General features: G+C 36.7%; 1 non-coding gene and 1 pseudogene across 1 annotated transcript; both read right to left on the reverse strand.

The window, feature by feature from the left end:
* Positions 1 to 4,485: 4,485 nt before the first annotated feature.
* On the reverse strand, positions 4,486 to 4,558 carry TRNAE-CUC (transfer RNA glutamic acid (anticodon CUC)). Its single transcript has one exon. It is a non-coding gene; the product is annotated as a tRNA-Glu (tRNA).
* Positions 4,559 to 4,839: 281 nt separating this feature from the next.
* LOC110798687 (protein SRG1-like) lies at positions 4,840 to 25,395 on the reverse strand (annotated as a pseudogene).
* Between the last annotated feature and the right edge of the window lie 1,518 nt (positions 25,396 to 26,913).

Below are 26,913 nucleotides of genomic sequence, written 5' to 3' on the forward strand. Positions count from 1 at the left end.
ACTCCCCCATCATTAAATGAACCCCTAAAATTTCATAAAGCCCCTTTTTGATTTCTTGCACCTCACTCCTCTCCTCTCTTTGCTCGGCACACCGCACGCACGCACACAGCCCGTGCTCGTGCTGCTGCGCCCTCGTGCTGCTCGGCCTCACGCCCAGCGCCCACTCCCTCTCGCTCTCTCCTCGCGCACGCCAGCGCCCACTCCCTCTCTTCCTCTCTCCCTCGCGCACAGCGCGCCCCTGCTTTGCTCGCCTTCCCTCGCGCACAGCGCCCACACTCTCGCCTTCTCTCGCTCCCTCCTCGCGCACAGCGCGCGCCCCTGCTGCCCTCGTCCCCTCGTCGCAGCGCGCGCCCCTGTGCCTCGTCCCCTCGTTGCTGCGCGCACACACACAGTCGTGTGTGTGTGTTGTTCGTTCGTTGTTCAATTCTTTTCGCCCAATCACATTATATTCGTGGTTGTTCCGTGCTATAGGCCGGATTGGTATAATTCTCTTCTTCCTTACCTATTCTATTTAAATTCCGTATTTTAAATTATTATATTAATATTGTTTTGAGTAATTAAAATGTTGGGAACCGGTTATGAATACCGTGATTTGAGGATTTGTGTGTTGTGATTCATTAGGTTGGTTTTAATTATTAAAGGATGAATTTTCAGATTTGTTTATTTAATAAAGCATTGATTTTTATGATATTAAACTAGTTTTATTGGAATTTTCAAGTTAGGGTTTTAACCTAGACCTAATGAGTCAATTGATTATCATAATTAGGTGATGATTTTAATTATGATAATCAATTATATTTTCAGATTTGAATCAAGGTTTAAAGTGTCGATTTTTATTGATTTTAAAGGCGGAAAAAGTATGTTTTCGTACTAGGGATTGATTTTGCAAATTGAGACGATTTTATTATTGAAAAACGATTGAATTCTAAAGTCTAAAGGAGGTTTTAATTTTTATAAAGTTGCTGGAAATTTAATGAACATGGAAATAATTTAAGTTTCATTATTTTGATGATAGGAGGTGATTTCTAGTTGAGAGCTCGTTATTGCAAAGTGGCCCCTACGCTTAGGTATTCAAGGTACGTACAAGTTTAGGGCGACCACACCTTTTGTCAATGACATTACATGATTGTTGATGATGTGAATTACATTATGTGGAATCATGTTTATTTTGGTGCACGAGCATGTGAATTGTGATGTTGGATTTATTGGATTAATTGTTGAACAAGCATGTTGAAATTATTATGAGTATGGATTTCATTGTCAATCATGTTGTTCAATATTTATGCATGTATGGTTTATTTCACATGCAAGGGATGGATTATTTATTTGTATGCTATTGTACGGGATGTCTAGCATATTTTGAGCCATTTATTTGTACCTCGTTGTACTATTTATTTTACCACATGTGAAGGGTTAGCTCACGTAAGCCACCGCACATGTAGGGTTCAGTTGGGAATATTATGTATGAGATGAATTAGGATTTGTCGTGCAAGGGCACAACCCTCATGTTAATGTGCATGATGTGGAGTCTCACTTTGGTGAGGAGGAACATAGTAGTAATATCACAAGTGTCTTGCTTGGTTGATCACAAGTCTTAAAGCATTAAAATAAGATTGTTTTGGTTGTTGTTTATTAATGGTATGTATGCATGTTGTCGAGTCTTGAGTTCGCCTTTAATAAAATATTAATAAACGTAAAGTGCAACCAGAACAAGCTTCAAAACTCTTGGAACGTATATACCTTGAGTATGAACAATGGGGGGAGTCTTGCCGGAAAGCTCGTACTCCTACTAATGATACAAGACGTTGTTTCATTTATATTATGCGCAGGAATTCCGTCGGTATGGCCCGACACTCGGAATGGCCCAATTTTATTATTATTATATTTGGTGTATGGTTGGCTCCCATCACCTTTTCCCTTTGTGGATTATTCTTTTGGCCCGTTCGAAGCTTATTCTAATTAAATTGTGAGTCAAGAGTCGAGTCTTGTGTCTCATGATTTTTGTTAAGTATTATATGGCTTTTGCATGTTGATTAGTAATTAGTGAGTGATGCATGTTTTAGTTTCATTTACTCTATGCTTGTAAGTACTCAGCTTTTACTGACTACGGTCTTTGTGTGTTTCTGGTCATGGCCTTTGCCTTAATGACCCTATGATGATCCCTCATTTGCACTTGCATTATTGGGGAGTAGAATAATATAGCAGGTTGGTAGATCAAGTACGATCGAAATCATGTGGCTTGGGATGATTGAGAGAGTTGCATGCCTTCGTTCTTTGAAACTATTTTATTTAATACTTTAATTATGTTTGAAATGTTTGAATTATTTATATTTTGGGTTTTGGGCCGTTATGGTTCCGAATTGTAGGAGGCCTCTATATTTATTAATTATGTTTTCAAAAGTTAGTTGACATTTAATTCCGCTGCGTAATTCTGGTAATAGCCTTAACCGTTATCACGGTGGCGGTAATGCTTTAGTAATTCCTTTATTTTAAGTTGGAAAATGGTTTTATAAAAGCAAGGAATTATTAGGGTGTTACATTATGGGCTCAAACAGGCACCAAGGCAGTTGTACCGGAAATTTGATTCGTTTATGACAAGCAATGGTTATAAACGTACTACAGCCGATCCTTGTGTGTATTTCAGAAAGTTCCCTGGAGGTAATTTCATCATCCTTCTTTTATATGTAGATGATATGCTGATAGTTGGACAAGATGCAGATATGATTCAAAGTTTGAAGAAAGCATTGTCCAAGTCATTTGACATGAAAGACTTGGGTCCTGCAAAGCAAATCTTAGGCATGGAGATTGCTCGTGACAGGAAAGTTGGAAAATTGTGGTTATCCCAAGAGAAGTATATTGAACGGGTGCTTGAAATGTTCAATATGAAGCATGCTAAGCCTGTTAGTACACCACTACCTACTCACTTCAAGCTAAGTAAGAGAGCTTGTCCTACAATAGAGAAGGAGAAAGAAGTTATGTCATCCATTCCTTACTCTTCTGCTGTTGGTTCTTTAATGTATGCTATGGTGTGTACTAGACCTGATATTGCACATGCGGTCGGTTTGGTGAGCTGTTTCTTATCCAATCCGGGTAAGGCTCACTGGGAAGCAGTGAAGTGGATCTTCAGATACTTGCGGGACACCTCCAAATTGAGTCTATGTTATGGAGGTGGAAAACCTATACTTGAAGGCTATACTGATGCAGACATGGCAGGTGATCATGATAATAGAAAGTCTACCTCAGGTTATGTGTTTACATTTTCAGGGGGAGCCATTTCATGGAAATTCAAGCTACAAAAATGTGTAGCTTTGTCCACAACTGAGGCAGAGTATATTGCAGCAGTGGAAGCGAGCAAGGAGATGCTTTGGCTTAAGAGGTTTCTTCAAGAGTTGGGTTTGAAGCAAGGTGAGTATGTAGTATTTTGTGATAGCCAGAGTGCTATGGATTTGAGCAAAAATTCAATGTATCATGCTCGCACCAAACACATTGACATTAGATATCATTGGTTGCGAGATGTGATTGAAGAAAAGAGAATGAAACTGAAGAAATTTCACACCTACAAGAATGGTGCAGATATGTTGACAAAGATAGTTCCCAGGAGCAAGGTTGAGCTTTGTAGTAAGCTTATCGGGATGAGGTTCAAGTGATCATTGTAGTGATCGTATCTTCCCCGTGATGGGATGGAGGGGGAGATTGTTGTGGGTCCAACCCACTTGTTGCACAAGTAAGTCATTTATCTTGTGTTTGTGAGCCCAAAATATTGGGTTATGTTTTTAGTCCAGTTGGGGCTAAATTGGTTGACTTATGTTAGAAGCCTTGGAGTGTTTTACTATTTAGTGATGACCTAAAGGGAGTTAGGTTAGCTGAGAGAAATCAGATCTAAACACACACTCAAAAAGGAGAGGAGAGAAAGAGAGAAGGGAGTTCGTAGTTTTTAGGGCAGCCATCAGAAAACTACCGTTGTCCGGAGATTGAACGGTCGGATCGTGCTGATTTTTGGTCAGCTTGTTGAGGATACATAGGGCCTTATTTTGAACGGTTGGATCGTCGTTTTGAGCTCTGGTTTGTCCGTGGTCGCTGCTGGACAGAACCTATGTTTTTTGGTGATATTCTTCATCTCTTGTCTCTTAATTGTTGATCTCTTATGTATGGAAGTGTTGGTGGGTTGTGAACCTTTGTATGTCTGATTTGGGTTCTTTTTCCCTCAATTTTATCATAATAAGAGAAGGTGACAAGGGTGGACTCCTCACAAGTCCCGTGGTTTTTACTCTTCACATCGAAGGGGTTTTCCACGTATAATTCGTGTGTTGTTGATTACATTTTGTTCTTCCGCATTTGATTATTGTTGTTGTCCATTATTGGTTGATTATTAGGTTATTTGTTTGGTGGATTATTTGTGGTGAATTGGAGTTGTATTGTTTGGTTGATTGTCTTGGAGGTGATCCTTGTGGGTAGTTGTTATACTACTAGGGTCCTATCAGTTGGTTCCGTTGCCGGGACATGAACCCGGGTCTCTCGGGTGAGAGCCGAGTATCCTGACCAACTAGACTACAACGGATATGTGGGGGTTATCCTGACCAACTATCTTATTGCCGGGACATGAGCCGAGTATCATCTTATTGATATGTGGGGGTTTTACATGTATATGTAAAAATAATTTTTCGTAATGTGTTTTGAAGATGATCGTTTTTTGCTTGAATTTCATCGAAATATTGCCTAAATATCACTCCTTTAATTGGCTGTTTATAGATAAAAATCATTTTGCAACGTTTATTTTTCCTATTACAAAGGCGACCGCATCACCGGTCATTGCAAGAAGCAGAAGGTCATCTGCAAACATGAAACTTAAAAGTCGATCTGTATTCAAACATAAATACTCTTAAGTTTTCACATATGGTAATTAAGAAACTCCAAACAAATCATGGAAAAAAAATCAAGTACTAAAATAGGAAAAGTTTAAAATGTTTGCTAATGCAAATGTGTGGCAATTAATTAAAAAGTTTTGAAATTGCTTATTGCTTATTGCTTATTGCTTTCCAATCACTAGTCGTCTTTCTGAACAACCCTCATGACATGAAGGTGTGTATTCCCTACCAGAGGATGAGCAAGAAATGCCTTCATATATTCAATTGTGCTCATTCTTTTAAATTTTGCAGGAGTGGTAGGGGTGATTAATTTAGGGATAGGCCCTATCTCACTATCAAGAGCAGTCCCATGGAACGTTACAAGTGATAGCCTTTCTTCCGTTGCATTCACTACCGCCCGATGCATAACACTTCGGTATATGCCATTGCTCATTACCTACAAGAACCAACTAATAAACTAATCAATTACAGACTATAACATATACTTTGTATATATATACTCCACTAGATTATGTCTCGTGCACGCACGAATATTATAAAATTATAATTTGACCATCTTTTTATAAGATATTTGAGTAACAAAGAATTGTTCGAAAATAAAGTAGTACGCAATACAAAAGATTTTGACAGATTATCAAATGATCGATTAATAAAGTTTTAGTCAAATATACTGATCATTTTTCATAAAAAATTATTGAAACAAATAAATGAATAAAAAAAAGACAAAAAAAGTTTTGGCGGAATTTTCTTCCATTAGGAAGTGACACGTACGTGTCATTCCTGATGTCTGTTTTAGTATAATATAATGCTAGAACTTCTCCCGTTCTTAAATAAGAAAGTGTAATTAAGCACTTTATTAATTACCTCTAGCATGTCCCCAACATTGATTATGAAGGCATTAGGCTTTGGCGTAATAGCAACCCATTTGTTATTTCTCTTAACTTGAAGGCCTTCCATTCCATGAAGCCGGAGAAGGATAGAGATGAGGGAAATTGCATCAGTATGCGGGGCTAAACCAATTACTTTATCAGGTTGTGGGCATGCTGGATAATAATTCACTCTTATTGATTGATGTCCTTCTCCAAACACGTCTCCTTTCACCTCGCTATCAACATCTAGAGCTTTTGCCAAATAATCAAGGATTTTCTTCGTAAGCTTATGCACTTCAGCTGTGTAATTTTCCATTGCCTCTCTGCATATTAAAATATAGCTAATATCATTTCAAAATCTTACAATATACTACTCGATTGGTTATGATCAACTTATGACAAAGTAAAAAAAAAAACCCAACTTTTTATTTTGATAGGTCAAGATCACCTCATTCAACTAACCCCTCTTCTTGATACTAGAGCTTAGATTATTCATTTACTAACTTTGACAACTATGACTCTATTTTTCTGAGCTTTTTTCTGCTGAACTGCATTAAATTAAACTCACTGTACTGAACTGCACTAAACTTGACTGAACTGAACTGAACTTAATGAACTGAACTTAATCAAACTGAACTTAATCAAACTGAAATTAAGTTCAAAAGAACAGGGCCTATATTTTTTGTAACTTGTATAAGCAAGAAAAAATGTAGTGACATCGGAAGAAAAACAAACCTGTATGGAAGAGGTAACATGGGAAACAAATAAGGTCTCCTCAAATGTTTAGGAAAGGTGGACATGTAAAACATGTCAGCCCAGTCCAACTTCTGCTCATCTGATACAACAAATGCTTGCCCAAATCCTTCAACGTCTGTTGGAGTTTGCCAATACCTTTTCTTTTCTTCCATTGGAAGGTTGAAAAATTCAAGTGTCTCTAACTTCACTTTCTCCAATAGTGAACACTGAACCCCATGGTTTATGAGCTACACGTTTTAAAAAAATGAATTTAGCCCCTGCGTAGTTTAACTTACGCACTGTACAAATTAAAACAGTTGTGCTAACTTATCAAGAACTGTATTTGTTGGAGTATCAAATATCACAAATTCTTAATTATATCCGATATGTAATACTCGTAATTATTAAGACAGATGCAAAGATACCCTGAAATGTTTAAATGTTACCCAATATAAGTAAAAGCTACAAAACGCTGAGTAAAAGTTATCTCGTTGTTGAAGACATTTCAGCCTTGAGTTCATACAAACAGCAAGCAATCAACATTCTCATTTAGCCCTCATTTCATTTCTGTTTTCATTCATTCGAAGTTGTGAGCTGATTGCTCATTACAAGTCCTTAAATAGGACGGCGCAGCATCAACCTAGAAGTAAGGGCTGGCCAATCATTGTCCTAGGATAATACCCTAAACATGACTCATACAAAGAGACAAAACAAGTCACATGATCCCATAAGTTGAACATGTGACTTTACAACTAAATGGGCTGGACAATAAGTAATGAAATGGGCTAAGGTCTTAATTAAGCATGCTGACACACTACCATTCTCAACACTCCCCCTGAAGCTGAGAGTGCAGGTTTAGAACAAACTCCCAGCTTGGAGAGAAGGTAGTGTTGTTGTTGAGTGGAGAGAAGCTTGGTGAAGACATCTGCCAGTTGATCCACACTAGCAATCTTGGTTGGTTTGATCACACCAGTTGCTGCTTTTTCTCTGATGAAGTGATAGTCTATCTCAACATGTTTTGTTTTCTCATGGTGCACAGGGTTGGCTGCAATTGCCAATGCTGCTTCATTGTCACAGTGAACAAGAGTGGTGCCCAAGTTTCGTAACCCCAAATCCTTCAAGAGTTGTTTCAGCCACAGTATTTCACACACAGTCAGTGCCATTGATCTGTATTCAGCTTCAGCAGTGGACCTGGCTACCACAGATTGTCTTTCTGCTTTCCAAGAGATGGGAGAGGCACCTAGAAGGATGCAAAAACCAGATGTTGACCTTCTGGTAGGTAGGGCAGCCTGCCCAATCACTGTCACAGTAGGCTTGGAGTTGAGCAGAAGAGTGTGAGGCGAGAAGAATTCCTTGATTGGGTGAACCAGATAGGTACCTTAGCACCCTCATAGCAGCTTGCATATGAACATTTGTTGGCTTGTGCATGAATTTACTCAGTACATGGACAGTGAAGGCAATGTCAGGTCTTGTGATAGTGAGATAAATGAGCTTTCCCACAAGTTTTTGGTAGGGTTCAGGATCTCCCAACACATCACCAATATCAGCAGATAGTTTCAAATGAACATCCATGGGGAGCTTGAGTGGTTTACAGTTAGTAAGACCATACTCAGCAAGGAGATCTAGTACATATTTCCTCTGTGAAAGGAATATTCCTTGATTGTTTCTGTCAACTTCAATTCCTAAGAAGTAGCTTAAGTCTCCCATGTCTTTCATTAGGAATTGAGATGAGAGGAACTCCTTGGCTTCACAGATAGATGACATGTCATTTCCTGCAATGATTAGGTCATCCACATAGACTAGGATGCTTGTGAAAGATTTTCCAGTTCTTTTGGTGAAGAGAGAGTAGTCAGACTTGGACTGAGTGAAGTTGTTGCTTTTCAGGGCTGAGCTCAATTTAGCAAACCACTGTCTAGGGGCTTGTTTGAGTCCATACAAAGATTTGTTGAGTTTGCACACTTTTGTAGGATCAGACTTAGGAACAGACTCTCCCTTGGCTTGAACTGTTATCCTGCTTCCCATCTCAGTGTATCCAGGTGGCATTTTCATGTACACAGTTTCCTGCAAGTCACCATGAAGAAAAGCATTCTTAACATCCATTTGATGTACAAACCATTCTTCTATGGATGCAACAGCTAATAGAGATCTAACAGTGGTCAATTTTGCAACAGGAGCAAATGTCTCCTCATAATCTATCCCATATCTTTGTTTGTTCCCCAAGACAACAAGCCTTGATTTGTGTCTTTCAAGGAATCCATCTCTGACATGTTTGTGTTTGTACAACCACTTACATCCTATAGTTGTCTTCCCTGGTGGTAGGGTTGTAATCTCCCAAGTATGATTCAGTTCTAGGGCCTCAAGTTCCTCATTCATAGCTTCCACCCAATTTGGGTTTGAGATGGCTTCTTTAAAGTGAACTGTATTGGGTTTTTTGGTGATGTGAGACATGAAACAGGAGAATCTAAGAGTGTTTGAGAATTCAGTCACATTTTTCACTTTCTTTTGGTCTGTGGTGGTGTTTGCCATGTTTGTGTGATACTGACTCAGCCAGGTGGGTGGTTTATGAGTTCTGGTTGATTTTCTTGGTGGAGGGTCTATGGTAGGTTCAGGGCTATCTGGTTCATCATGATTAGGAGTTGAACTGTCATTGGTTGAGTGTTTTGGTCATCACTGGTCTCATTGTGAGTTTCAATCCATGTAGTGTTTTGGTTCAGGTTGAGAGGGTTGGACTCATTTGTGTGTTTATGAAATAGCTGGTATGGGTATATTTCCTCATAAAATCTCACATCTCTAGATACAAAGGTGGTGTTTGTGGTCAGGTTAAGCAATTTGTATCCTTTCTGGGTCATGGGATAACCAATGAATACACAAGGCACACCTCTAGGGCCAAATTTATCTGCAGTTCTTCTGGGATTGTGACACATAGCTAAGCAACCAAAGACTTTCAGATGATTATAATTAGGTACAGTTTTGTAAAGTACCTCATATGGTGTTTTGTGATCAAGAATTGTGCTTGGCAGTCTGTTTGTCAGATGAACTGCAGTAAGAACATAGTCTCCCAAAAATTGGAGTGGAAGGCCAGCCTGGAATCTCAATGCTCTCCCCATTTCTAGAACATTCCTGTGCTTCCTTTCTACTCTCCCATTTTGTTGAGGTCTGTCATTGCAAGAGGTTTGGTGAGATATTCCCAATTCAGTGAAGAAAGAGTGCATTTCTTGTCATCAAACTCAAGAGCATTATCTGACCTTATGATCTTCACACTATACCCAAACTGATTCTTTGCCATGTGAACAAAGATTCTGATTGCTTCAAATGCATCAGACTTCTGTCTCAACAGGTGAACCCAAGTCATTCTGGAGTGGTCATCTACAACAGTTAGAAAGTATTTGTAGTGACCCCTTGTTTCAACTTTGTATGGACCCAAGGTATCAATATGAATCAGTTCAAATGGCTTGCTTGCTCTTGAGTTGTTTGGCTTGAATGGAAGCTTTGTGAATTTTGATAGGGGACAGGTCAAACAGATGTCTTCTGTGGTATTTTTGAACCCTTTAAGCTCATGTATCTTGCTGATTTTGTTGAGAGGAGCATGACCCAATCTGTGATGCCACAGGGTGGTCTTGTTGAGAGGTTTTACTCCTTGTATCACTGCAGGCACACTCAGAGTGGTGGATGCATTCATGCACTGGATATTCTGATCTTTGAATTCTTCAATAATATCACCCAGAGCTTTGTTCACAAGATAATACAGACCATTTGATACTCTCCCAACTCCCTTCACCTCTGAAGTTCTCCCATCTTCAATGATACAGAATTTTGGGTGAAAGGTCACCTTACACTTCCCATCTTGAGTGAGTTTTTTGACTGACAGAAGGTTGTATTTGAAGGCTGGAACACACAGTACATTTTTAAGTTCTAGCTTGTTTTCAAGGAGAGCTTCACCACAGTGACTAATGAGAGAAGTTTCTCCTGTAGGCAAGTTGATTCTTGGTTTGTTGTTGCAGGTTCCTATCTTTGACAGCAGGTTTACATCTCCAGTCATGTGGTGAGATGCTCCTGTGTCAATGATCCACTCATTGTTGCTTTTGTCAGCAAAATAACAGCTCACCATATTGGAGTAGCTCACATCCATTTCTTCTTCAGTGTCAGATCCTCCATTCTTTGAGAGTGCAGGCAGATTTCTCAACAATTGTTCAAGTTGTTGAGCAGTGAAGGTTGTTGAGCTTGATGAGCCACTTTCACTGTGACTATGAGCATTAGCAGCCATTCTTCCTTTGTTGCCATTCTTGCCCTTATTCCATTTCTGATTCCCTTTGAATCCAGTTCCTCTCACTTGTGGTTTCTTTCCACTGTAATCTCTGGGTTTGAATTTGTTCTGTTGTTGACTCCTGGCATGCCACTCAGGATAGTCAACTACAGTCCAACACTTGTCTTGTGTGTGACCATTCTTGCCACAAGCAGTGTAGTTCAGCTCCTGCACTTTGCTGTACATAGCAGCTGCCTCATTTTCTTCTTTTACTGGTTTGAGTATCTCCCTTTGAGACTCTTCTTGCTGCACACAGCTGCATGCTGTATCAACACTAGGAAGAGGGGACATCATTAACAAGTGGCTTCTTTGAGCACCATATGCTTCATCTAATCCATTCAGAAACTGAAACAGTTTCATTTCTTCTTGTTGTTGTTCATGGGCTTGCACAAATGCATTTATCTCTGTTGTCATGGTGGTAATGGCAGGATACACACTTAGGGATTCAAGCTCTTCCCACAGAGCTCTCATTTCAGTGTAGTATTTGACACAATCCTCCCTTGTTGCTTTGTTTCATAAATCTCTTTGCAAAGTCTGTACTTTCTAGATCCATTTGACACAGAGTATCTGCTCTCAAGTTGTTTCCACATTTGAGCACAGTTGGCTACAAACATTATAGATTTCTTAACAGATTCACACACAGACCCTAGGATCCAAGATATCACCATATCATTACAGGTATCCCAGCATTCCTGTTTTACTTTATCACTAGCATCTCTAGTTACAGCACCTGTCACAAACCCAAGTTTTCTCCTGGCTCCTAGAGATATTTCCATGGATCTTCTCCAGTATCTATAGTTTGAGGATCCCTGGAGCTTTTCAATATTTATGGAGTTACTTCCATCAGAGGGGTGCAGGTATAAGGGGCTAGTAGTTTCTATAGTAGTCATTTTTATCAAAGTTTTCAGACCATATGCACAAGACAGTCACAGTGCAAGTAAAGCTAACTGTTTTAAAAGAAAAAGCTTCTATTTTTAGGCTACTTAATGAAACATTGATTGATTGCTTCTACACAGGTTTGCTAACCAGGAAAGATGAGAAAAGATCGAGCTTTACTAACCTTTGCTCTGATACCATGAAGACATTTCAGCCTTGAGTTCATACAAACAGCAAGCAATCAACCTTCTCATTTAGCCCTCATTTCATTTCTGTTTTCATTCATTCGAAGTTGTGAGCTGATTGCTCATTACAAGTCCTTAAATAGGACGGCGCAGCATCAACCTAGAAGTAAGGGCTGGCCAATCATTTCCTAGGATAATACCCTAAACATGACTCATACAAAGAGACAAAACAAGTCACATAATCCCATAAGTTGAACATGTGACTTTACAACTAAATGGGCTGGACAATAAGTAATGAAATGGGCTAAGGTCATAATTAAGCATGCTGACACACTACCATTCTCAACAGTTGTACAATAGATTTTAATGTACATCGGTGTGTTCAAAACCTATTGATCATATATTAATTAAGACAAATGAGAGAAATTGTTTAAAAATATGGGTGAATATAACTATAAAATGTGGATAACGAGAGAGTATATAAATGTGGGTTATTGTAAGAAAAAAACGAATTAAGTAAAAGAAAATGAGTGTAAAAATATACTAGTATACCTTTTGTGGGATAAGAATATAAGATAGGTAAGATGGTATTTTTCATGTGCAAAAATAGTATAAAACACAATATAAAGAGAAATTAGTGTAAAGCGTAAATATCATTATGAATTGGGGTAGTATGCATTATTACTCATGGACATACAACTCTATTATAACACAAGATAGATAAACTACACATTGTGTAGGTTTCTTATCTTAAGTTGCTAAATTATATGAGGCAAATTAATATTTGATCGTCTCATGTTATTCGTGGGTAGACGCATCTATTTATATTACAAATTAGATATTTTACATTTTGTAGGTTTCCTATATTTTACAAACTTCCATCTAATATCATATAACATAACTCTATCTTATATGATACTCTTCCCTCTGGGATAACTACGTTATTCTCAACACCATCCCGCAATCGTAACGGCAGTTTCATGGACGTTGCGATTGGAAACATAAAAAATAATATTATATGTTAGCACCCGTTCAATCGGATGAACTGGAACGAATTCGTACATGTTTGTTGAAGTCGATATGCACAACTTAATGATGTCGGTTCCAAAAAAAAATCTCGATCGAGCAAAAACGCTATTTTTTTCGAACCTGCAATTTTTTTTTTCTCTCAATTCTATCTTATATGATATTCTATCCTCTAGGATAAGTACGTTATCCTTAACATAAGTCACGTAGACTTCTACCCTATATCATACACTAAAGTATAACATGACTCTATCACATACCCTATATGATATTCATGATCTATCAACTAGGACAATAACCTTTACTCAATAAGTTACTTATTACGGAGTAATAACGTACTACATCTAAATGCAGGCGGGTTATGCATGCTTCATTTAATAATTTAACTAGTGTTTGGTGCCCAGACGATGCCTCGCGTTACTACTTTGAATATCATATATGTGGTATGCATTATGTAAAGAGTTTGGTGTATATTATACGTTTGTATGTTCCAAATTTTATATATATATATATATATATATATATATATATATATATGTATATATATGTGCAATAAAGATACTAATGGTTGGCTAATATGGTAAGACATTAACTTTTCATTTGATAGATCCCATTTTTGAATATTATTGGGGTAAATTTTTTATGTATGTTGTATGTGATATATATACCTTGCTAATCAGATGACGTGGCATGTTCTTGTGATTATAGACTGAGTTATACGTGACACGCATACGTTAGTAGAGACGCCTTTTAATAAATACTTTTTGGTGCGAATGAACCACAAGGGCAATATAAATTACAAATGGGGACAAGGTTTATGTATGTTGTATGTGATATATATACCTTGCTAATCAGATGACGTGGCATGTTCTTGTGATTATAGACAGAGTTATACGTGACGCGCATACGTTAGTAGAGACGCCTTTTAATAAATACTTTTTGGTGCGAATGAACCACAAGGGCAATATAAATTACAAATGGGGACAGGGGATTCGAATCTGAGACTTATTGTACACAGGCCCTCAGATTCAACTACTAGGCCAAGACATCATTGGTTTTAACAATAGAGCTAACAATGGGTTGGGTTGGGTCGAAATCAGGTCGACCCATTTTTAAACGGGTTGAGATTTTCCCAACCCACGCCCGACCTGTTTAATTAAGCGGGTTTAGATTTTCAACCCAACCCAATCCAACTATAAACGGGTTGACTTGAAGTTGACTCGTTTAATTTTTTTTCCCACTTTTAAATTGACTTGACAATATAATTACGAGGTGATTTTTTGTTGCATATCTCATATTACAAAGTAATACTTCAATATGTATTTGACATGAATGAAAACGTCAAATAAGTATTCAATGTTGAAGAAAAAATGAGAAATAAAATCTTTCAAATAACATTCTACATATCTATATTACATACTTGCTTGAATTTAAACGGGTTAGGCGGGTTATTTTTGTGTTGAAAATTTCATCGTGACCCAACCCATTTAATTAAACATGTAGGGTTGGGTTGGGTTGACCCATTTAATTAAACAGGTTAGGAAGTTTTCAAAATAGGGTGTGATACACTTTTAAAAAACGGATGTTTATAGGAAGTGTTGTAATTAGTAAATAACTAGGTTAGGTCCCGTGCAACACACATATGAGATTATTATTATTTTTTCTGTTCTGAATAATTTATTTAAACGAACTTTTTAATAAAATAAAATCAATTTTTATCAACGGTTGTTGGAAAAATCAGAGAAAATTATTATTTCTTGGATTGTAAAGTGATTAGTGCGATTTTAGGAGTTTAGTGTTTCGACAAAAATATTATCTGTAACCGTAACCATACCCGTACCCGTACCCGACAAAAATATAAGAAATAAACTTATCAGACAATTATTAGATATCGTTTTCTTTTGAAATTGAATAATATCTGTAACCGTAACCATACCCGTACCCGTACCCTCGATCTATCCAAAATTTTGGATATGGCATTGATTTGATAACCATATCAATTATAATACCCCTTTTCCTAGATTGGGTATATAACAGACTTTCAGGTTTATAAGTAATTTTGTTGGACCCACTTTTTAACACTTGTAAGTTGTTTTAAATAAAATAGAATTTAAATAATTCTCATGTAAATTGATTTATGAATTATAAAATTATATTCTTAAAATTTCGATTAATAAGATTTTTGTTAAATTATGAAATTATATTTTTTATATTAGAATTCGTTATTTATAAAATCATTACTTATAAAATTATTTAGTTATAAAATATCATTTTAGATTATTTATCGTTTTAAGTACTAATTCAATAAATTAATATTTTGAAAGAAATTGGACTCGGAGCTCAGGAAGAACGATCCATCAAACAGGAGGGATAAAACCACGGTTGAGGTAACGGCTACTGCTAGTACCCGCAATTCCCTTACAAATATGATTTATGAAAATATGACGTTATGATTGAATTTATGAATTAAATGTTTTGACATGTTTTATGGATTGTGGGAATGAATTGTGATTTGTTTTAATTATTCTTTATAATATGATTTGATTGAGTTTTCTCATGAAATGATATTTATGTGATGCCATGAAAGAAATGATATTTTATTGATCCCAGGATCAAAATGATGTTTTATGAGTTAAATGAGTTATGTTATTTCAACTGAAATACAAGCCAAGGCTTAGTAAAAATACATAAAACATGATAAATAAAAGTGAAAGACATAGTTTGTTTGGCGGTATATAAACTACCATCTTCCTATCTATCGGTCATGCATGCACCACGGACACCTGTCCACCCATGGATTACGAACCCAGGCTCCCATGGTTATGAGCCCAGGCTCAGGGCCCAGGCCCAATGTTACAGTTCGATGATGAGCCCAGGCTCTTATGGGACTAGGCCCAGTGGAGAATTCCTTCACGGTTCGTACTTGACGACAACTAGCATGTTAATTAAAAGTTTATGAATGACGTTTTCATTAAAAGTTTATGAATGAATTAAATATGATGTTTTATTAAATGTTTTACTTATTCAATTCTCCCAGTGTTATTAAATAAAATGAATTGAAACGAATTTACGTTGCTAGGGTAGTCGTTACTGAGTCTTCGGCTCCCCGTTTTGTTTTCTGTTTTAGATACTGCGGGGAACGATGGAAACGAGTAGTGGCGAGGAATTTCACCTTAGTATTAATCACCTAGCGTATGCTTAATGTTTTAATAGTTTAATTAAAGACTTTTAGTAAGTTATGTACTTGTATTTTAGGAATATAAAGGATTATTATATTTAAAGGAGGTTTTTATGGCTTATGTATGATGTTGCCTTGTAATTTCCAAAAGGGAATTACGGAAGGTAATATCCCGACCAAATTAGGTTAATTCCGCTGCTAATTATGCATTAATAAGTGAATTAGAGGTCGGGGTGTTACAAGTCATCTCTTAAAAATTGTGGAAATGGACTATCTTTTAACACTAGCTCTTATTCTTTTTTACCCTATTTTTTTTTTTTTTCATGCAAAAAAATGATGTGGCATTAGCTATTATTTGTAAGAGCTAGCTCTTATTTCAGAAATTTCTCTTATAAACCTTAAATAAACCTTAAATAAAAGACTCCCATTACGCACCTAAGAGTTAAATCTTAATTTTTCTCTCTACTTAAGAGTTATCTAAAAGCTCCCTACTATTATTACTCTTTTTTTTTAGTGTTAGCACCCGATTCATCTTTAAGGCTAATCTGGATTCGGACCGAGTTATGGGGGATAGGTTCCAGTCCCCTCCCAATTGTTGTTGCGGGGGATCGAATACGGGTCCTCCATACCAAGTTCAAATCCATTCACCATTAAACCAACACACAATTAGGCTATTACTCTGAACATACTACATCATTAAGCTAATGGCGTGACTAGTAATTGAAACCGATAAATTTCCAAATTTGAATGGTCTACGGTGTACTCTTTAATCTTTTAGGCTTCAATGGCTTTGTTGGACTTCTTTATACTTGGACCAATGATGTTCCCGTCGAAAAACAGCAACTACTACCTTTATGGCTATGTTCGTTTTCTTTCTTCGGCTTTGGCATACTAGAGTAGTCGACTTCTTTTATCCTAATGACGTATGGAAAAATATCGTACTGAATCGAGAGTTCTCGTGTGTAATATTTCTTTCACTTTTCATTACTGGGCCATTTTTCTTTCACAATTTCTTATTTATCTGGGGTGTACGATAAATATTGTATATCGATGTTTTTTTTTTTTTTTTTTTTTTGCTAGGCAAGTAAGGATAATATTAAGCACAAAACCAAATTACAACCTAAGCTTAACTTCAAGAGGCACGAACCAACTAGGTTGGACCTTACCACCAAGAAGCAAGCAAACAGAAACACCTATACAAGCTCACAGAGCCAAAAACCAAGTACAATCCCTTCTACTAACCTTCTTAGGCATTACAACTTTGATTCTATCTTTCACAGCATGCTTAATGCTCTTTACAGAATTCTGCACTGTAGGAACATACTTATCCCAAAAGCTACCATTTCTGCACTGCCAAACTACATAGACAATTGCTGCAAGGCCTGCATACCAGACTTGCTTCTTGAAATGAGAATGCCTGCTATGATCAATCCCCCTTGTGATCTGCTGAAGATCAGAAGAAACACCAGGGATACTCATCCAGCTTCTAATATCATTAAGGCATTGCTGACTGTAGGAGCAAGAGAAGAACAAATGCTTATGATCCTCATCCTGTTGCCCACACAATAAACACAGTGGGGACACACTAACACCAATTCTAGCAAGCTTTGCTGTGGTTTGAAGCCTAGCTTGAACAGCCATCCAGCAAATAAATCTATGTCTTGGAACATTTAGCCTATTCCAAACTAACCTGTCCCAGGTGACCAAAGGTCTAGCCTCAATTAATTTCTCATATACCACCTTAACTGAGTACTGAGCAATAGTACTAAACTCATTCTGAGAGTAATATTGCTTCAAAACCTCCTTAGTTTCACAAACTTTCCTCAAATACCAGCTGGCTGAAGCATTAGGCTGGTAATCCCACCAAACCCCATCTTTAACATATACAGCATTGACCCACTTAATCCAAACATTATCCTGTTTGGAAGCAACAGCCCACACATATTTGCCCATCAGTGCAATTTTCCACTTAACAACATCTCTGAAGCCTAAACCACCCTCTTTCTTGTGACAGCAAGACTGTGCCCAAGAGATATTACTTGGTTTTGTGCTGTAAGCTTTGCCACTCCAAAGAAAAGACCTGCAGATCTTATTAATCTCATATAAAACTTGCTTAGGGAGTACATACACCTGGGCCCAATACATATGCAAACTCAATAAGACTGAATTGATCAGTTGCATTCTAGCTGAGTAGGAGAGATTCCTGGAGCTCCAAACTTTAATTCTTGCAATCATCTTGTCCACCAACATATCACACTGAGCTGTGGTGATTTTCTTAGAACAAATTGGTACCCCCAAGTACTTGAAAGGCAAAAAACTTCTGGTAAAACCAGAAACCAATTCTACCCTATTAATATCAGAATCAGACATCCCATAGCAATAGATAGAAGATTTCTGTTTGTTAGGATGTAAACCAGAAGTATCAGAGAATAGCTTGAAAGCCTGTAGCAACAGATAGATAGAAGCAAAATCACCTTTGCAGCATAAGATCAGATCATCTGCAAAGCAGAGATGAGTGAGCTTTACACCTTGGATGGTACTGGAACAAAGGCAGCAAGCTCATGCTGTGCAGAACCCTGGACAAATATTCCATGCAAATGACAAAGAGCAAAGGAGACATGGGATCACCTTGTCTTAGCCCTCTCTGGGATTTAAAAAACCCATGCATAGTGCCATTGATCATCAAGGAGAACATAGGAGTGGTGACACACTCCATCACAATATGCACAAAATGTTCAGGGAAACCCAATTGCTCCAGCATCTCCTGTAAGAAATTCCAATCCACAGTATCATAAGCTTTTTGTAAGTCAATCTTCATTAAGCAGCTAGGTTTGACATCCTTCCTACCATAATGCTTCACTAAATCCTGCACCACCATAATGTTATGGACAATGTGCCTTCCATGAACAAAACCACCCTGATTTTCCATGACCAAATCAGGTAAGATTTGTCTAAGCCTATTACACAGCACCTTAGTAACACACTTATACAATGTGTTACAGCAAGAAATGGGTCTAAAATCACTCACAGTATTAGGACATTTAATCTTAGGAATAAGAGTGATCACTGTGTGATTAAGCTCTTTCAAAAGCTTCCTTTGCTGTAGAACATCTAAAACAGCAGCCACCACTTCATCACCAACAATACTCCAGGCATCTTTAAAGAAAAAGGTACCAAAACCATCTGGACCTGGAGCTTTAACCCCAGGAATAGAAAACAAAGCCTTCCTTACTTCATCTGCAGTGTATGGACCATTCAGAATTGCTCTATGTTGATCATTTATGAGTGGACCTAGCTGGACCACTTGACTGAGAACTGCTTTCCTATTGGTCTGAGTAGTACCCAATAAGGAAGTATATTACTCCAAGAAAGCCATAGACACCTCAGTAGAATCTTCTTTCCAATTGCCATGCATATCATGAATACTATAAATCTGATTCAGAGTTCTTCTCTGTCTGATGCTCTGGTGAAAAAGAGCAGTGTTTTCATCACCTGCTTTGAGCCAGTCCATCTTTGCTTTTTGTCTCAATAAATCCAAATATGCCTGATGTTTTAATCTATATTCACTGATAGCCTGTAGTTCTAGATCAGCCAAAGTTACATCAGAAGGATTCAGATGCATAGCCTGTTGAGCTGCATTCATATCATTAAATGCCTTAATATCTGCAGCCTGAATATCAGAGAAACCCAATCTATTCAGATCCTTCAAAGAACCCTTAACTTGCTTCAATTTGTTAACAACCACATACATCTTTGTGCCATGAAATTGCTTGTTCCATTGTTGCTGAATGATAGAGAGAAAATCAGGAGAACTCTTCCACATAGTGAAATATTTAAAAGGCTTCTTTCCCCCTCCAGTTCTAGAATAAACAGTAAGCAAACCAGGGGAATGATCAAAGGTGCCCTCATTCATAAAACAAACCTCAGCTGTGGGAAATTGAGTTTGCCAATTAGAATTTGCCATAATTCTGTCAAGCTTTGAAAATACTCTGGCAGCACCTTGTTGTTTATTGTTCCAAGTGTAATAATTCCCCACACTCTTAATATCTTCCATTCCACAGAAATGCATACATTGACATATATCCACAATCTCAGCATTCCTAACAGGAGCCCCAATCTTCTCTTCAGTGGTCATTACACAATTAAAATCACCACACATAATTCAAGCATCCTGAGTGTATAAAGCTTTGAAATCACTCCAAAGATCCAATCTCTTATGACTTTCGTTGAAGGCATAGATGAAAGTACAATAAAAACTATAAGAACCACCCACTGGCTTAACCAAGCAGTGAATAAGCTGGCTTGTAACTTGTAGAATAGTCACAACAAACCTGCTAGGATTCCAAGCAAGCACAATCCTACCCCCATCATGATAACTGCTATTACTAGTGAAACACCAATTCAAAAATACTTTTTGGTAAAGATTCCCAAGATTAGGAACCTTCACCTTATGCTCCAGAAGTCCTACTAGCCCCACATGGTGTTTGTGAATGAAATGCTTCACTACACCTTGCTTATGAGCTAAATTAAGACCCCTGACATTTCAAGTTACAATTCTATCCATAAGAGTGGGAGGAGTTCCCTCCTCCTAGCTCACCTGCCCCATCTTCAATGTCCACCTCCACTACTACAGGTTCAACTTCACCAATTTCCTCTTCATTTAACAAATGAAAAGTGTTTTTCAAGTGTGTTGGTGCTGCAATTGAGTTTCTCACCCTGATAGGCCTAAGAGCTTGTTGAAAACCCTCTTGATCCACTGCAGGAGCTTGCACCATTGGTTTCACTGGCTGCACTGAGTGTTTCTGCACCCAAACTTTCCTAGTACCCTGCCTACATTCAGCATCTTGGTGTCCCACCATCTTACACACCCCACACTTACTAGGTTTCCATTCATACTTTATGTCTACCTTAATCAATTCACCATGTTCATCCATGAAAGAAACTTGATCAGGCAAACTGTGAGTAATAGGCATGTCCACTAAAATCCTAGCAAAGTGAAACTTATCCCTATTAGTAGTGGCAGAATCTCTTTTCACAGGTTTCCCTATTTGATTCACAATTTTGAAGAGTGCCTTTTCCCCCCAATATTTGATATTAAGTTTTAATTGGATCCATATAGGAACAGACCTAATCTCCTCCTTCTCCATGTCCATATCTACACTCCATGGCTTCATGATCAATGGTTTACCATCAAAGAAAAAGTGTCTTGTTAACATCTTATCCCTCATGTCCATAGTGTGAAATCGAACTAGGAACATCCCTTTTTTCACCATAACTACCTTATCAAGCTTGTAATTCTTCCATATTCGTCTAACAAAACCCTCCATAACATGAGCAGGTGGATTAGCACCAACAACATAGCACAAAATAGCAGAATTCCAGAATTCTATTTCTTCCTGAATGTCATCCAAATCAATCTGAATAGGGTCTAGATTTTCAACTGATTTATTCGAAACTGATTTATCAAATATGCTACCAACTTCATCATTATTATGCACAGATATCTCATCCAATTGCTGCAAAATAAGGACAGAAATTGTACCTACATCCATGTTTGCTCTGTTTTGACGCACCAACTCAGAAGAATGGTGAATCTGCTGCATCCACTCATTGAATGAGTGTCGCACCTCTGATCTCAGTTGAAGATGTTGCACACTTGATTTCGGAGTGAGAATTTCATTCTCCATTCCAAAATCCAGTGCCTCCACGCCTAATAGTTCATCAATCGGACGCGTTCTGAGAGCCTGCGAATCTGATGAAGGTCCACGAGGCTTCGTCGTCACATTTCCATGAGAATTATGCTTGCTACCTTGCCCTTTGCCCCCAGTTTTTCGTGCCATGGCAACGGAGCACGATAAGGCTATCGTGCACCGAGAGAAAGCTTGGGGAGAAAGAAAAGGTTCTTATATCGAAGTTAAAATAGAAGTAAAATGCTTAAAAGTTATCCTTATATTTGTAAAAGTTATCTACTTTTTAGTAATAAAAATTTTCATTTTAATAAAAAATATTTCTTCAAAATCACTAATAATGTATAAAATTAATTATTTAACACTTTAAAATGTTTATCTGTTAATTTTTTTTAATAATATAAAAGTTAGAGAAAACTGAGTAAATGTTAGAGAAAACTGGGTAAAAGTTAAGTTGGTGCACAATAAATTTATTGTATATCTTGTGCATGCAAGACCTTTTGTTTCCATTTGTCATACTTCCTCTGTTCTTATTTACATGAGATAATTAGGTTTTCGACACTATTCACACAAATTCCTTTTACCGTCGTTTGTGATTTATACTTAAGAAAAAATATAGCCGTGTAGGGTCTTATTATATTCGTCTCAATACATATTTTTTAAATATCAAACTTTTATAATTTTTTCTTATCCACAATTAAAGATATTAATGTTTGAAATCGTGCATTGTCAAACGTGCCTAAATAATTGTGTCATTTAAAAAAGAACAGAGAAAGTACTTATCAATAAATAAGCCAAATGATAGCCAATGTCTTTAATTATCAAAAAGTACAAATCATGAAAAATTAATACTTTTACAAATATTTATTAAGCCAAAACTAACAAAATGTCATCTATTACTATATACTAAAAGAGACACCAGGAATGACACGTGTCACTTGCTGGTGAAAATTTTTCCCGCCAAAAACTCTTTCCTAAAAAGACATGTCTACTTTATTCTTTTTTTATTTTCTCTCCTTTTGTATAAATGTTTATATATGGGAAAAAAAATATAGGATTATGGAATATGCCATTATTATAAGATTTTGGTAATATTTTAGTTAAACCGTCATATCAGTAATAGAAAATATTTTTACTCAATATTTGATCAAATTAGCATATTAAATATATCAAATATTTTAGTCAGATCATCATTTTAAACATATAAAATATATAGTAAGTAGTATGTTAAAATTGTATTTTATATGATAATGAAATGAGTACATTCGAGATTATTAATTACGCAATAGATTTAAGGGATAAATAATTCAATTAATTTTTTTATAAAAAAAATGATCAAATAATAATTTTCAAATATCCGTGTGTGCACGGGACCTAATCTAGTATTATTCTAAATCACAGTCAAATAAAGCGTATGAATAATAAAAAAAAAAAGTCATACTGGATTAAGTAGAAAAAAAACGGAATCTTAAATTCGCCATATTGAACCGGAAAAAGAAGAAGATCATCATCACAATTCACAGTTCCTTATGAAACAACATTGAGAATTTATAATTGTACTCCGTATATTTACATTTTCCAAAAACCGTTTTATGTTTGGGTTTACGTTATGTTTTTATTTGGTTCCGGTTTCAGAAATCGGGTAATCTATATTGGAATTGGTAATTATAGAATTCCCAACAAGATACTCCCTCCGTTTCTTTTTGTTTGTTACATTTGGATTTTTACACGTTTATTAATGTATAATAAAGATTCTTTTGTTTTTTATTAAAAAAATAAACCAAAGCAAAATTCAATCAACTAATCATTACAACAACCAATAAGATTGTTTTATTTATCAAAATGAACCGATAATAAAAAAGCACAAATATTGCTAACTTAACATACTTAGGAAATTGTAAAGAAATTTAATGAATTGAAAAAAGTGGACCAATTAAAATTGAAAGTTGGCACAAAAAATTATAGTATAATAAGTTTATAAAAGGAAAGATTTTCCCACGTAACAAACATTGTGAAACACCCTAAAAAGAATACGTAACAAACAAAAAGAAACGGAGGGAGTACCTGTTTCAAAAAGTGGAGAACCGAAACCTACTGCAAACTTACAACAAGTTTCAGTTTAGGAATTCCAGGTTCTGATTCCGATTAATGTTAACCTTACTTTTTACTCACCCCTAACTTAGATGTTCTAATGTGGGAAATACAACATACTTTTTAAAAAAGATTTTTTCTAAAGGAAAAATTTGAAAAATAATATATGCAGTCCTTTGAGCTATATATAAGAATCTAAAAATGGATACATTAACCTATATTACACATTAATTACGCCAAATAACGCGCAATGTTGACATACATTTCTAAATTAATTCCAATTTAGGAAATCATTAAATGCTTATAATTTGCGTCTCCCGTATATTTATTTTTGTATTTATCCTTTAACTTTTTGTAGTTTTTTGACATAGCATTTCCGTATATTTTTTTTAAGGTAGCACCTTCCGTATATCATTACTGTATGTTGTGTTCATACGTGGTCGGTATTTTTTGACATGTACTACGTTACGTAAACCTTTAGAAATCCCTCCATTAAATTATTAAACCATCCTTTTATATTCTGTTTATCATGGAATTAACTCTTTTGTTTACAGCACTGATAAGTACTAGTAGTTCGTATTTCAAAACTAACACATCCAAGATATAGCCATCTCTATATATAATTATATAAATAACATAACATCACGAACGAATAAGAAACTATTTTCACACAATACAACAGATCGAAAGCTATATTGATGGAATATTAATTAGTATTAACAAACCTGGAAAAAGCCCCATTCTTGGCAAGCTACGTGCAACTTCTCAAACTCAACTCCATCTCCGTTGATCAAAGCTTCCATGTCGACGACGGGCACTTGTAGATGATCATCATCATCATTTTTATCAACATCATATCGTCCAGTAGTATACTAGTATTGGAGGGTCTTGATCGTCGCGAATATATCTTTTTGGGACTTCCGTCAAACCAGTTTTTGCTAACTCTTGAACACTTGGTACTATTATTGACTTTCCTATTGTCACTGTTTTTACACCACCTTCCATTTTTTTTTCACAATTATTCTTGTTTGCACTCTCTGGGCTAGATCGCTAGACCGATAGATTAACCCGATTTCAGTTCAACTGACGGTATACTTTATTTATAACCACTAAATTTAATGAATATGATTAGATAACGTTTACTTGCAACAATACAATACTGAGTACGTCACTAAATAATAGTCATACATAGGAAGTCCTAGTCTTCTTTTCTTCTTCATCTGAATAATCCGCTTTAACTTTTAACCTATTTATTTACAGAGTATAGTATATATTGGCGCGCGCATCTGTTTAGCATACAGTAAAAAGTTACAGTTGGTGTAAATACTTGTGAAGAAAAATTCTCAAGATATGCAGATTCGTTGGAATCTTAAAAGAAATCCGAACTCTAGGTAAGACTTTCTCCTAGTGCAGCGTTCTCAAGGTGGAAAGGATGTGGGTGAATCGAGCTCACGATCTGGTAACTGGAGTCTGGAGCTACACGAGATTTAATTTGCTTTTCTAATTTCGAATACGTTTTGTCTTAGCACTTGTAAAAAATAAAAAAACATTTTTTTTATTTTAGTCCGTATTATTCTAAGTGCAACACTATACGAGTAAATGTATAGCGTTCGTCAGAATTTAATACTCCACCAAATTTATAACCACCAAATTTAATGAATTTGTAATTTTGCATCATAGGATTCTTCTATGATAGGACCATGAACATGGGCTCAACAATGATTTTAGTGCAACACTATAAGGGGTACGTCAGAAAATATTAGTCTTGTACTATCACTATAAGAAATGGTACTATTAACGACGGGAAATCCCATCGCGAAAGGCCAACAATCGTTGATTAACGACGGGATTTTCTGTCGCGAACCCGTCATAAAAGGGGGCCGTCGTTAATAGAAATCCCGTCGTAAATTTGTCGTAAACCCGTCGTAAAAGACATTTGCGACGGTTATTCCCGTCATTGTTTGGTTGTTAGCCCCGTCGTAAAAGGCTTTTGGGACGGGATTTTTGACCCGTCGTAATTAGGTTTTCGTTAAAGATACAAATTCTTGTAGTGTATGGTTTATTTTAGTTTATCTTATTTCTCCTAATCTGATATGATCTATTCTGATCTAAACTTAACTTATATTTTTTATCTGATCTGATCTGATCAGAATTTAACTTAGTTTTTCTGATCTAATATGATCTAATCTGGACTTATTTTTTCTAATTTGACCTGAACTGATCTAATCTGATTTTTCATAATTAAGGCTTAATAAAAATCTACAATTATTAATGATGTGGTATAAAATATTTGTCCACCTAAGACCAATACGGTCTCGACACGTGGCTCAACATGAGTGATAATGCACATACACAACCTTCGACCATAGTCCATGGGCAACACCAAAACAATTCATTCTCACCTAACATTCTTATTCTGCTCCGTCTTCTCTCTAAATTAATTTCTCTCTCTAGAAAATACTTACCTTAACCATCAGATGAAATATTTCTACGTGAATAATCTTCTTTTGCAGGTTGTCGGAAGATTGGCCCAGCGCATACCTGATACCTCCTTGGTAAGGTGATACATCAACTTCACCAAAAAAAACCCACATCATTTGGCGCCGTCGATGGGGAGATACGGTAGCATGGTAGACTTTCAGCCTGTGGCAGAAGATGCATGGAAAGATGAGAATCTTGTGATTGCTACACCGATTGAAACAATAGTAGATATTCCCGTCTCGCTAAGATCATTACGACAGATGTTAGTTAGCCTTCAGCAAGACATCACTATTGAATGGCAGATGCAAGTGCAACACTCTCTTTGCGAGGAAATTACGAGATCTTTAGCGCGAAGCTGGCCCAGAGTCAAGACGGATGACGCAAAGGCCGGCTAGATTTAAAGTCAGAAGAGCAGAAGACCGGTTGACGCAAGGAAATTTGGAGCACGCTCGACGCCACGGTCCTATAGTGGATTTATTCCACCATCTCAACCGACCTCTTGCAGACAATCATCGAACCTGACTCAACGGCAATGGAAGCTTGGAATAGGCTGCGTGACATATTCCAAGATAACAAGAATTCTCGTGCCGTAACTCTTGAGCAAGAATTCTCCCACA

This window comes from Spinacia oleracea, chromosome 5, assembly GCF_020520425.1.
Source record: "Spinacia oleracea cultivar Varoflay chromosome 5, BTI_SOV_V1, whole genome shotgun sequence".
NCBI classification, from domain to species: Eukaryota; Viridiplantae; Streptophyta; class Magnoliopsida; order Caryophyllales; family Amaranthaceae; genus Spinacia; species Spinacia oleracea.